At 55.7% G+C, this 13,604-nt stretch overlaps 3 non-coding genes and 1 pseudogene across 3 annotated transcripts; 2 read left to right on the top strand and 2 right to left on the bottom strand.

Moving 5' to 3' along the window:
- Positions 1 to 460: 460 nt before the first annotated feature.
- Positions 461 to 624, top strand: LOC132251070 (U1 spliceosomal RNA). The gene has a single exon (XR_009462874.1). It is a non-coding gene; the product is annotated as a U1 spliceosomal RNA (small nuclear RNA).
- Positions 625 to 6,217: 5,593 nt separating this feature from the next.
- Positions 6,218 to 6,333, top strand: LOC132251013 (U5 spliceosomal RNA). The gene has a single exon (XR_009462823.1). It is a non-coding gene; the product is annotated as a U5 spliceosomal RNA (small nuclear RNA).
- A 2,377-nt stretch (positions 6,334 to 8,710) lies between these two features.
- Positions 8,711 to 8,826, bottom strand: LOC132251008 (U5 spliceosomal RNA). The gene has a single exon (XR_009462818.1). It is a non-coding gene; the product is annotated as a U5 spliceosomal RNA (small nuclear RNA).
- A 3,739-nt stretch (positions 8,827 to 12,565) lies between these two features.
- LOC132251082 (U1 spliceosomal RNA) lies at positions 12,566 to 12,716 on the bottom strand (annotated as a pseudogene).
- Between the last annotated feature and the right edge of the window lie 888 nt (positions 12,717 to 13,604).

Here is a 13,604-nt window from a genome sequence, read left to right as displayed (position 1 = left end):
CTACACCCCGCCCACTGAGACACGGCAATCCCCAGCGCAGGGGCGGTGGGTGCCAGAACCCTGCTCTGCTGGGGCTGAACCCCCCTCCCTGGGGGCAGTGCAGGATCAGGGCCCGGCAGGAACCTCCCCACAGCCCTGGCCTGGGGAGAGCGTGGGGGACACCCACGGCTGGAGTTGGGTGGGCAGGGCGATGCTGATGACGAAGGCAGAGGGGGCGGTCGTATGCAGATCTGGAAGGGAAGGGGTGGGACAGGGAGGGCGCGCAGGGCCTTTCGGGAACAGGGCACTGAGCACCGTTGTGGGGGGCCTGGCACAGGGTGGGGGCATAGGGGAGGTGGAGGGAGGAGCCCTGCGCGGTGGGGAAGGAGCAGTCCGCAGTGTGGGGAGGGTTGCATGCAGTGGCCCAAACTTGTGCGTGGGTTGGCCGGGGGGCGGTGCTGGGGCCCGGCCTGGATCAAGCATACTTACCTGGCAGGGGAGACACCATGATCACTCAGGTGGTTTTCCCAGGGTGAGGCTCGCCCCTTGCACTCCGGGCGTGCTGACCCCTGCGATTTCCCCAAATGCGGGAAACTCGACTGCATAATTTGTGGTAGTGGGGGACTGCGTTCGCGCTCTCCCCTGGCAATGTGGTGCAAAGACAGACTGGAGAGAGGGACTGGGAGCTGTGGCCAGACCTGCACCCCTTACACCTGCCCTTCTGGAGTGGGGGGCCCAGATTGGAGAGTCCAATGAGCGGCTCGGTAGGTCAGGATCTGCAAGACAGCGTAGGTCCAAGGCCGCTTGTTACTCCCTGCAAGGTGTGGATTTGAGGGGTCAACTGCAGTTTTCATCAGTGTAAGTGTTTAGTCCTAATCCCAGCTCTGTGGGGGCAGGAAACTGCAAGACAACTCAGAGAAAAAACAAACAGCAAATGAGCCTGAACTGCATGCAGTGCCAACCACGCTGCCGGGTCAGGACACGGCACCACAAAAGCAACATGTGCCAGGCCCAAAACATGCCAGACCCAGACATAGAGCAAACAAATGTTCAGTGGAGCTCAGCAATATGGCTCTGCTGAGACACAGGAGCTGTAAAGTAGTAACGGGGGGGGGGGCTGAGGCATGTCCTCTAGCCGGGTCTGAACATACAATAAAAAAGCGGCAGGCCTACGGGGCTGTGGCCTGGACACGGCATCTCAGCTGCACTACTAGACTGCTTTGAAACAACAAAAGAAGACCCAGGGTCTTTTTGCTAGGCCTGGATTGGGCAGCAAAAACTGGCCAGACCTATCCAACACCAAGGGCTGGACAAACAACAAGTGCCCGGGCTTCAACCAGGCCCAAATCTGCCAGCCGACATGTGGCCGGGCTTCAGCCTCACACCGATGGGCTGAAATTCAACAGCCGTGAAAGAGCAAAAGGGTGCAGCATTATGGCCTCCAGATGAGACATCCTGTCTCAGCTACACCCCGCCCACTGAGACACGGCAATCCCCAGCGCAGGGGCAGTGGGTGACAGGACCCCGCTCCTGGGCAGCCTGAACTAGGGAGGATACACTCGTGGCATCGCCCTGCTAGAGGCCTGTGTGGCCAAAACTGCCAGCAAGACACACAGCGGGGCTCAGCGACACAGCTGTGCTGAACCCAAAAGAAGATACAACAACAACTAAAACACGGCCGGCTCTCAGCCCTGCCCAGAGTGTCCCTGCAAGACTGCCAGGCTCCAACCTTGGCCAGTTTGCTGCAGGGGTTGATGCCCACCCCCCGCATCATCCATCCCACTCCAAACCCAGACAACAAAAGGGGGAAGAAGTGGGAGAGAGCAGAGGTCTCAAGCCCTGAGACAGTCTTTCACTCGCTGTATCTGAAGTTTTCCCTTCTCATCACTTCAGTTTGCTTCTCCAGTGACGAGGGGGGACCCCATGGGGAGCAGGCTTTTCTGGCTCCCAATTCAGGATTCAAGCAGCCCTGGGAGGAAAAACAGAGCCTGCTCAGATGGCCTGACCTTTAAATAAGTTTTCAGGGACATCACTACAGAGTCCTAATGAGAAGCAGCATCACTTGAACACTGCAATCGCACACTGTGCACCTTGTCCTGTGCGCCAAGAAATGAACCCGAATCACCCTCCAAGAGCTCCGTTAGTACCACTACCCTTGGTGGAAGTTCCCTTCGCGCGTGTGGCAGTGGATATTGTGGGGCCACTGCCAAGAAGCAATGCTGGACATCAATATCTTTTGGTCCTCCTGGACTATGCAACGAGGTATCTGGAGGCTGTGCCTATGCGGACAGTGTCCACCTCAAAGGTAGCAGAGGAGTTATTGAAGATATTCTTCCATGTGGGACTCCCTAAAGAAGTGCTGACCAATCAAGGAATGAACTGTACATCTCGCGTGTTTGAGGGAGTGAGTAAAACACTGGGAATTAAACACCTAAAGACCACAGTATACCATCTCCAAACTGATGGGCTAGTGGAACAGTTTAACCAGACTTTGAAACAGATGTTGAAGTTCATGGTAGAGAGCCCACAGAAGTGGGATCAAATGTTAGCACCCTTGCTTTTGCAGTAAGAGAGCCAGCCTTGTTGGTTACAAATGTCCAACTCGGGATCCTTAAAATTCAGGTTTATTAGGCAGATTGAAACACTGTAATGAAGTCAAATCATAAACCTTGGGGCTGGTCCCCACACACACGCGCACACATGCACGCACACAGTAGCGAGCTACAAGAGTCAGGTATACCTATCCCACAGGCGCTGGAGTCTGCTGTCGATGGCCAGTCAAGGCTTCTTCCAGCGTGGTGTTATCCTCCAGAAGGGGGTCGCTGGCTGGTCCTTCTGTCTGGACAGGTCGGGTGCTGGTCGAGTTGGAGATCAAGAGGGTGTCGCTGAGGGTCACTTTTTACTGCTTTTTATCTGTCCTTGGCAGACTTTGGTGACTTCCCAGTTTTCAGGTTTGCCCAATCCCGGGGTCATTGACCCTTGTGGGACTTCCCCCCCTCGGTGGCTACTGCATGGCATCTGTCAGCCCCAGGGGTCATGCGCATGTACGTGCAGTTTTGGGAGTCCGTTGATGAATTTTGAATAGGGCTCTGGGAGCAGTCGATCTGGAGATATTCAGCCCAAGAGTTGGTCCCCGGCGTTGATTAACTCAGACCAGGGCTTCTAGCCCTTGAACAGTGATGTTTAGAGAATTCCCAGTTGCTACATTGTCTCCCATTGATTTCTTCCTTGGTTGACCTGTGGTTTCCCTAGGTGTTAATAGCCACCTGCTACTGTGTTACACATTCAATCACTGATTCACTCACTCTTTCAGGGGCCTGCCCGAGTGGTTTGATTCCTGCCCTTGTTAACATTGTTACAATGTATAACTTACTTCTGAAACCAAACACATTTAGTTAAAAGGTGAGGAGTTTAAAATATAAGCTACAAGAGTAATGCCAGGCACACAAATAGATACAAATACCAAAATACAAGGGGAGATACAATATGCACACATACAAACTTAAAACACAATTCCTTATCTTATAGTGCAAGAAAGAGGAAGGAAGAAAAGGTAGAAGAGGAGAAACATATCCAAAGAGGGGAGAGCAAATGCAGGCAAGAGGAAAAGGGGCTTCCTGCTACATTACTCCCCTTCTTGACATCGGCCTTACACAAGGGTGATGTCACTATACTGTTTGAACACCATTGTTCAGCTATATAGACAGGAGGTGTGTCATCTTCAGCTGGTTTGAAGTTAAAACAAAACTTAGGCAGTTCAAAGATATTGAAAGAGAAAAGCCTTGTGGGGTAGAAGAGAGAAAATAACATACCGAGGTTGATTTGAACAGTTACAATGGTACAGTTGTCTCTTTGCTTATTAAAATGTGACTTTGAATGCAGTTTTTTACACACATCTTGTTATACAGATATTCTAAATAGCATTTAAATCCTTAAGAGAAGTACAGAGAAAACAAAAACAAAAAAACCCAAAAACAAACCCAAAAACAAAACATTTTGACATCTTATCAAGGGGGGCGCCCACTGAGACACGGCAATCCCCAGCGCAGGGGCAGTGGGTGGCGGGAAACACATTTAGAGAAGGGGGGCGGGAAACACAAAAACAAACAAACAAACAAACCCCCAAAGAACAAAGTACATGTGACCTTTAATAAATATCCTTTTGCTAACGAAGTGGAATCTAAAACCTTTTGAGAATTGCTGCCCCTGTTTCAAATATCAGATCAACTTTCCAGTCCAACAGGACAGAAGTGTTCTGGTCCGGGATCCACAGACCGGTTCAGTTTTTAGAGGAGTTATTACCAATTACTCTTATTATATCTTTATGATATCATACGTATTTAAACTGTGACAAACCAGACAAACAAACACAAAACATATAACAAGACACCACAAACAGACGAGACAATTTTTGCCATGGCTGTGATGAAGATGCTGCTGGTGGTAGTGAGGCCTCATGGTGTGTCGGTCACCTTTGACTACACTGTGGCTTCTGCAACAGAAAACAAACACACACAAACCTGCCAAGGAGAACTCCTTGCATGGCTGATTATTCATATTTACAAAGTGCAATGCTGACGTGCAGTGGCAGTGCACACAGCATTTTCCATTCTTGGGGGGCTTTTCTTTTATACTGAAAAACTTCCACGCTCCTGACCGAATCCCGTTTTCCCCCTCTCTTTCCTTTGATCCCCTCAGGTTAACCCAGTGTGGGCTGGGGTGATAATTTGGACCCCCAGCACCCCTATCAGTTTTGGGGTATGCACTTTCATTAGAATAGGTAACCATATAATTTGGTGTGTCATTAAGCTTTTCTCTGAACTGGGTGGCTGCAATCGCCCCCCCTTGACGTCCAATTAACCTCTCTGCATCCTGAGCCCGCGCTAGGACTTCTCCCAGCACATATCTCCTGGTCTCTCGGAGCGGCCCCATCAGTCCAATTATGGGCTGATGCATGCCTTCCTGTACCTCCTTCCAAAACCCAGGAGGGTAATGTATACTTCTTATGTCTAACGTCCGTTTGTTCTCCTTGTCTAGGGACAGAACTGTCCCTGACAGCAATCCCAGCATAACACACCGGATCACATAGTCCCTAACAGGTTCCCCAGGTGTCTGGTGGCTAGCCCCGAACTGTCCCTTAAATGTCTTTCTTCCCAAACTGATCCCCAAAACCACTATGCTCCGGGGAATATTGTCTCCCCCAAAGCTGTCCTCCTGATCCATCGCTGCCTGAATCTCTGGGGTGGCGCAAGCCCTTCCCTGATACAGGGAAGCGGCAGTTTGACTCCTGCCCTTGTTAACATTGTTACTAAACACATTTAGTTGAAAGGTGAGGAGTATAAAATATAAGCTACAAATGCCATGGCACACAAATAGATAAAACTACCAACATACACAGGGAGATACAAAAGGCACACATACAAATTTTACAACACAATTCCTTATCTTAAAGTGAAAGAAAGAGGAAAGAAGAAAAGGTAGAAGAGGAAAAACATATCGAAGGAGGGGAGAGCAACTGCAGGCAAGAGGAAAAGGGGGCTTTCTGCTACACCGACAGCGCCGCTCGGGCAGGGGGTGCAGCGCCAAAGCTGGCATCACGCCATCATGTCGCAGTCCCCTGAGTTTGTCTCCAAGCACAAAGTCTTAGCCCCCCCCAATTCCTTTTCTGAATCTCATCGCCGTTCACAGCGGGCACGCCCACGGGCCAAGTGTGGCGGCCTGCCAGCAGGCACACTTCCCTCGTGCGCCAGGGAGAAGGGAAGTGCTAGCAAGTCTGCACTGTGCTGACCCCGGTGCGGCAGTCACAGCTGCCCCAGCCCGGCGCGGAGGAGATGGGGAGCACAGACACTGGGTAACTGGGGGTGCTGTAGCCCGAGGTTTGACTCGCATCAAAGCAGCGCGGGATGGCCCGTACACACACCCAGCGAGCTGCACCGAGCTGGGCTCTGGGAACGGGCCGCTGTCGGGTCCTTAGTGCGGGTGACCAGTGCGTGTGTGCGCAGGGCGGGCTAGTGCAGGAGGTGGGGCGGGGCTTATCTGCATACCCAGGATGCAGTGCGCCTGGAGCTGCAGGGTTTGGGGTGTTTCTTTGCTGTTTTGGGAAAAGAAAGGTGTGATCCCTGCTGCAGGGGCCAGGGGCTGGGCATGCAGAGCCGGGCAGGGCAGCGGGGCCGGGCCTGTTGCACCCTGCGCTGTGGGCCCCCCCGCCCTGGGCCGTCTGCCGAGCCGTTGCTGGTTATCACTCCGGTTTCTCTTCAGCACGCATAAATCTTTTGCCTTTTACTAACGATTTCCATGGAGAGGAGCAGTGATGAGTTTACACCCAATTTTTTGAGGCCCCGTTTTGGCGGAAGTACCCTGAGCGTGCAAAAGTATACGAGTTAAATTGTGCTTTGCTGCTGGTGAAAGGGCTCGTATTGTGCGCTTGGTGCTGCACGGCCCGGCCCGGCCCGGGGGGTTCAGGACGCCGGGGCCCCGTGCCGGTGCGGGGTGAGTGCTGCGCACGTGCGGGGCTTGGCTTGCGTCCTCGTGTTTCTTCGGCATCTCTGCTGGTCGGAGAGGGCCCTGGGCCCTGGGCTGCCGCCTTTGCCACGGCTTGGGCAGCACTCAAACACTGCTTCTTCTTACAACTACTACCATTACTTCTTCTCCTGCCGTCAGTCCTGCTGGCCCCCCCGAACACGAGCTGGAGAACACAAGATCCGCAAACACCAGAGCACAAGATAGGGATTTCCACAGACACTTGACTTAAAACCCTGACTCTCTGCACCGGGATCCAGCCGGCCTTGCAGCATTCACCCTCCCCTCCGCTGGGCACCCAGGGAGAGCCCCCAGCCCAGGTGCTCCCACCCCCACAGGCCCTCACTCCACCTGCTCCCCCCAAGTCTCCCTGATCCCAGGCCCTGTCCCACCAGCCCCAAACCTTCCCGCAGCGCCTTCATCTCCTGGATGCAGCAGCTGCGGGCAGGGCCTGGGTCGGGGCCACCTGGTCCAGCCGCACGGCCCACAGCACTTTGCCCAGGTCATGCAGTCATGACTTGTGACTGATGTGGACGTGGATGACGGGGTGGTCCATGCCCACTGCCAACACCTCCAGGCCGCTCACCTGCACCAGCAGTGGGCATCGTGCTTCTGCAGGAAGGGGCAAGGGGACAGCACCCCTGCCTGCCGTGGCACCCCGTGGGCCTGGGGCTCGGCCAGGGCACAAGGCTCGGAGGTCCTGGGACCTAGCCACACCAGGGAAGACCGCTCTCCTGGCACGGGGCGAGCACCTGCCAAGGTAATGCATTGCAAGCCTCCCACTTAGCTGCTGGAGTGGGAAGGTCTGGGCTTTAAGCCCACTTTATGAAAATGGGAGCCTCCTCCCTGGCTTGCCGCTGGGGCCCTACAGCTGAGGGCAAGCAAAACTTGGGGGCATCCGAACCCCAAGCCTCTGTGCTTGTGCACATAAGACGCCTGCCAAATGTTTTGGAAACATCTGGAAGCCCCAGACGGGTGGAGGATGTTTGCCGGGTGTAGGGCCACTTCTGGCTCTGGATTGGCTCTTGGAGTTGGAATTTGTTTGGGGGAGTTTGGCTTGGAATATGGAAAATTGAATTAAAAAAAAATCTGCAGCCCCACCAGGTCCAGGGACGTCCTGGTCAACCTGCCCCTGGCCCTTGCCCAGCTGGTAACACCCCTGCCCAGAAAGGAGGCTCTGGCCGGAGACCCCGGGGGACGGCGGAAGGGTTGTGTTCAAGTAAGAATCAGTCTCACTCAGCCGAGCTGGCTCGAGGATGTCTCAGCGCAGAGGAGCAGGAGAGGCTGCAGCTTCTCCTCATCTATAGGCGAGGAACCGCTGCGTCTTTATCCGGTGTGTGGGCTGAGGCCTTTGAGCCAGGCTCTGTGCTGGCCGTGCAGCACCTGGCAGGCCAAGGGGCGGTCGATGCTGAGCTGTGTGTGGAGCCGCTTGGTGCTGGAGGCTCCGGGGAGCATGGATCTGGCCAGGGGGACACGTCCTCGTGGGCTCTTACGGCCTCTGTTTTCCAGCAGTGCTTGCCTGGACTCTGCACACACTGTGCCCCTTGCCTGGGGCAGCTGCTGCTCCGGGCGGTGGTGCAGGGAGGGTCGCAGCCGGCTGCCGGCCTGACGCGTGCCCCAGACACACTTCTTGTGCCAGGAGACCGAGTGTGACCACAGTGCGGGTGCGATCTCTCTCGCAGGCTTCGGGGAGCCATGCATCTTGAAGTGCAGCTGGATGGAGCTGCACCTCCCCGGCAGCAAGTGCAAAGCCTGGGATTTTAGCAACGCTTTACTGTCCCCTTTGACTCTGTTGTCAGACCAGGCCTCTCTTGGTCTGCGCGGTGGTACGGTGTAACCCGGCACACCCTCCTCCACAGTCCGGTTGTTGGCAACTAAACCAGCACCATAACCTGGGCGAGCCTGGGTGAGGAGGTGTGTGGGTGCCACAAGACGTGGGAGGAGGCAGATGATCTCCCGGCAGCCCAGGGCCCGCTCCTACCCGGAGAGAAGATGGGCACCGCACCTGATTGCCCGCACAAACACGCAGGATGCCAAGCGAGGCACCGCAGCCCACACGCAGCAACAGCAGTGTTTAACCACGGCGCACAGTCACCGCTGCTGTCACTCCAAGCACACGGCCGACGAGGGCAACAGCACACACGGGGCGCTGTCCCTCTCATCAGCACTTTGCCACAAAACAAACGGGATCTACTTTTGCACACGGAAGGACAGCCCCGCCGGAACGGGGCCTCGAAAAATTGGGTGTAAACTCGTTACTGCTTCTCTCCACGGAAATCTTTAGTAAAAGGCGAAAGATTTATGCGTGTTGAAGAGAAACCAGAGTAATGCCTTACAACGGCTCAGCAGCGGCCCGGGGCAGGGGGGGGGCCCCGCAGCACAGGGTGGTCCGGCCCGGCCCCGCCACCCCCCGCCCCGCACAGCTCTGCCCGCACAGCCCCCAACCCCCACCTCACGGGCCCCACCTTTCTTTTCCCAAAACAGCAAAGAAACACCCCAAATCCCGCAGCTCCGGGAGCATTGCATCCTGGGTATGCAGATAAGCATCAAGCCCCGCCCCCAGAGTCGGCTGCACTAGCCCGCCCCGCAGACGCACGCGCCGGTCGCCCGCACTAGGGACCCCGCATCGTCCCGTCCCCGGAGCCCGGCTCAGCGCAGCTGGCTGTCGTGTGTACGGGCTATCCCGCGCTGCTTTGATGCGAATCCCCCAATTAGCCAAGTTCAGACTAGCCAGCACTTCGGCCAGCCGGCTGCGTCCCTCTCCTGCTCCCTGGTGCACGAGGGAAGTGTGCACCCCGGCGGGCTGCCACACTTGGCCCGTGCACACGCCCGATTTCATTCAGAAAATATGGGGAGAGGCGGGGGGGACAACGGACGGGGGACATGACACTAAGGCTTTGTGCTTGGAGACAAATTCACTGGACTGCGACATGACGGCGTGATGCCAGCTTCGGCGCTGCATCCCCTGCCCGAGCGGCGCTGTCGGGAGGGGGGTCTATTTATTTTAATTTAAATTGTCCATAATCCAGGCCAGATTAGCCAAAACGAAGCCAAATCCAAGAGTCAGTCCAGAGCCAGAAGCGGCCCTACTACGGGCACACGTCTTCCACCCCTGGCTGGGGCTTCCAGATGTTTCCAAACCCTGTGGCGGGCATCCTAGGTGCAGGCCCAAGCCTGGGGGAAGCCCCTGCCCCGGGACATGAGAGGAGTGAGATGGGTTCAGGCAGCTGTCCTGGGAGCCGGACCAGCCGGGCCAGAAATCAGGGTTTGTTAAGCAAAATGGGATCGGTTGGGCAGGCGTGTGGCTGGAGAGGCAGGACAGCTTAATGGTTCCAAAGAGATTTTACTTACGCCCTTAGACGGTTCTGGCGTAGGTGAATGACGCTTGCTTGTTACAGAAAACGAGGCGAACGTAGAATACAAATAACTCAACAGGTAACAGGAACGGCAATCGAACGGAGGAATGGATGAGTTCGCAACACAACGAGCTAGTAATCGGGACAGGGTATGTCAGATATTTTCGGCAACGGGGAGACGCTGAAAGAGGATCAGTCTCTCAACGAACCTCTTAAGGTGATCTCTCAGATCTCCGGGCAGCGAGCTCGGAGGTCGTCGCAGAGGTCTCCGCCTTGGGCGGAAACTGGGTAACCTTATATATGGCTAGCGGGCCAATAGCTAACCATCTTTTACAGAACAATTTACATCCAGCCAATAATGTTGCACATATTTACATAACAAGGCGGAACTTTCCTTACTATTATAAAGACCTAGCATTAGGTGCTAACTTCTAGAACCTTCCACCGAAGTACTCGGAAATATGACATAGGGTACGCCCATATCAGGTGGCCCAAACAAAAAAGTGGGGGGGGGGGGTAAAACAGCTCGCTCAGCCCATTGTGGCAGGAGCATCTAACTCTGTTGGGGATTTATTTATGACAGAAGGGATCCCAGGGGATCGCATCCAGGCCAGCCCCCTGCTCCAAGCAGGACCAGCCCCAGCTACGTCATCCCAGACAAGGCGTTGTCCAGGCAGGTCTTCAAAACCTCCAAGGATGGAGAGTCCACAACCCGTTCCAGTGCTCCACCACCCTCCTCACGAGAGAGTTCTTCCGAATCTCCAACCTCCACTTGCCTTGCTGCAGCTTGAGCCCATTGCTCCTTGTCCTGTATCTGCCCCCACTGAGACCAGTCCAGCTCCATCCTCTTTGCAGCCCCCCTGCAGGGAGGTGAAGGCTGCTATTCAATCCCCCTCGGTCTTCCCTTCTGCAGACTACATCAGCCCATTTCCCTCAGCCTCACCTCACAAGTCACGTGCCCCAGCCCCACAGCAATTTGCATTGCCCTTCATGGGACTCGCTCTGATGCGTCCACGTCCTTTCTGTACTAGGGATCCAAAACTGGACACAGGACTCCAGATGTGGCCTCCCCGGTGCGAGTAGATGGCTTGGTCCCTCTGTCCTCTCCCTATCAGCCCCCCGCCGGCTGGTGCGGCCCTAGGGCTCCATCAGAGCTGCTCCCCCCACATCTCCCCTGCCCTGTCTGAGAGCAGGACATCTGTGGGGCCCGTGCTGCTGTGCCCCCGAGCTGGCCAGATGCTTGCCTATCCTCTCCTGTGCTGGGAAGTGGGCCTGACCCCTGCGGGGATGTAGTGGGGACTAGGGTTTTATTATATACAGATGTTGCTGGATGTCCAGGTTGTGGCCATAATCTTGCGCCCTTTTTTGCTCTTTCACAGCTGGTGCATTGCAGCCCGCCGGCGTGGGGCTGAACCCCACCACGTGTTGGCTGGCAGATTTGGGCCAGGGTGAAGCCCTGGCACTTGTTGTTTGTCCAGACCTCAGTGCTATATAGGCCTGGCTTTGCCAGGCTGCAGCCAAGTGGGCCTGGCGCTCCTTTGTTGTACATTCAAGCCCGGGTGCAGGTCAGGCCTGAGTCCCCATTTTATTGCTGTGTCTCAGCAGAGCCATATTGCTGAGCCCCGCTGTACATTTGTTTGCCGTCTGTCTGGGCCTGGCACGTTTTGGGCCAGGCACACGTTGCTTTTGTGGCGCCGTGTCCTGGCCCAGCTGTTTGTCTGGCCTTTGAGTTCTGTTGCAGGTTCCTGCCCCAGCAGCGCTGGGATTAGGACTGAAAACTTTGGTGAACCCCTCAAAGACATCACATGGACGTGAGGATCAGCACTACAGTTCCCAGTAATGCCAGCTGTCATGAAACCATCGCGAGACTCGGGATTTCGAAGTCAAAATAACTCCAAGTCTCGATTTCCCGATTCAACCCTCAGATCTCTGGATTTTACCAACTGGTAGGTGGAGGGAAAGGGGTGGTGTGGGGGGGGGGAGTTTGAGGCCCCCACGGTGAAGGAGGGAGTGGGGCAGGAGCAGGCCCTGGGGCTGGGGCAAATTGTCCAGAGGCGTTGGGGAGGGGGCAGGTCAGAGGCGGGCTGCCTGCTGTGGGCTGGGGCTCTGCGCCCTGCTACCTTTGCCCCAGGACCCCAGCAGTGCGACCCCAGTGTGCGTCCTGCCACCGAGAAGGCAGGGGATGTGCGGGGTGGCCAATGTGCCGCACGTCCCCTGCCTGCCAGGTGGGCAGCAACCGTGTCGCGTGGCTGAGCTCTGGGGAAGGCAGCAGGGCGCAAAGCTCCAGCCTGCAGCGGGCAGCCCACCTCTGCCCCATGGGGGGGCATGTGCCCCCATGCCTCCCTCAGGGGGTGTGCACTGCTGAGGGGAAGTCACCCCCCCCCCCCGTGCCTCTGGATGACCTGGCCCAGCCCAGGGCCCTGCTCCTGCCCCTCTCCCTGCAGGGGCCTAAATCTGCCCCCCAGCCCCTTTCCCTCCATTTATGAGCTGGGCACTGCCTGTGTGTCTGCTCCTCACTCCCAAGACACAGCCCCCCACCCTGCTGCTGCTTCTCCCCCTGACACACAGCACCCCCATCCTACCAGGGTGCGGGGACCCTTCTCCCTCGGCTCTCTCCACTCCAGCCCGTGGTTGAGTGGCGGGTATGAGGAGAAAAGGCCCGGGATCCAGCTCCCAGGATCTCTTTCCAGTCTGTCTTTGCACGGTGTTGCCAGGGGAGAGCGCGAATGCAGTCCCCCACTACCACAAATTATGCAGTCGAGTTTCCCGCATTTGGGGAAATCGCAGGGGTCAGCACGCCCGGAGTGCAAGGGGCGAGCCTCACCCTGGGAAAACCTTTTTTTTTTATATACCTTTTATTAGAAAACCAGACTATAACAAAAGACTCAAAAGGACCCCAAACAGAGGCCTCACAACGAGTAATACAACATTTCAAATAACATAATACAAAACATTGGGATTGATATCATATTGCACGTCATCTCACTTGTACACAGTATAGACAACATCCCTGAGTATTGGCTATCTAACACATATTACACATATCCTTATCCCTATCCCATGTGCAACCCTCGCCAGCCTTTCCTACTCACAATGCTGACTCTTAGTTTAGCCTACACCTGTGCGGGGCTGAAACAACCCCCTGAAGTCCAGCTCTTCCCACAATTTTTCCTCCCCTCCTTCTTTCGTATTTCCTTCTCTATCTCTATAGAAGTGCAGCTCGTGCATTGCTAGCTGCAGACACTCTGTTGTGGAAAAGCACGACCCCTTTAGAGCCAACAAGGAGCGTACTTTCCATAGTGCTACTTTGGTGCAGGTGATTAAGACCCGCACCCCCCATGTCCCATCCGTCCCCTCTGATAAACCATAGAGAACATTTCTGGAAGTCACCCCCGTTCCCCTTCCCGTATCCTTCAAATAGGTGGTCACCTTCCCCCACACCCGTTGTGCATACGAGCAGTCCCACAGTACATGTGTCACCGACTTGGGCTCATCGCAGAGCTCCCTTGGGCACTTGGGGGACCGGGAGAGTCCCCAGCGATAGAGCACCTGTCGCACTGGCAGAGCATTTCGCACCGCCCTCCACGCCAGCTCCTCATGCTCCCCTTTCCAGTCCTTCCCCACCAGTCCTTTCCACACCCTACGGACTTGCTCCGGTCTCAACTCCCCGACATCCGACATCCTCTGCTTCCCTCTCAGGAAATTGAAGACCTTTTTGGCATCTCCCAGCCCCTCGATCCCTAACCCCTC

Source organism: Alligator mississippiensis, chromosome 5, assembly GCF_030867095.1.
Source record: "Alligator mississippiensis isolate rAllMis1 chromosome 5, rAllMis1, whole genome shotgun sequence".
Taxonomy (NCBI): domain Eukaryota; kingdom Metazoa; phylum Chordata; order Crocodylia; family Alligatoridae; genus Alligator; species Alligator mississippiensis.
This window is presented reverse-complemented; position numbering and strand designations above follow the sequence as displayed.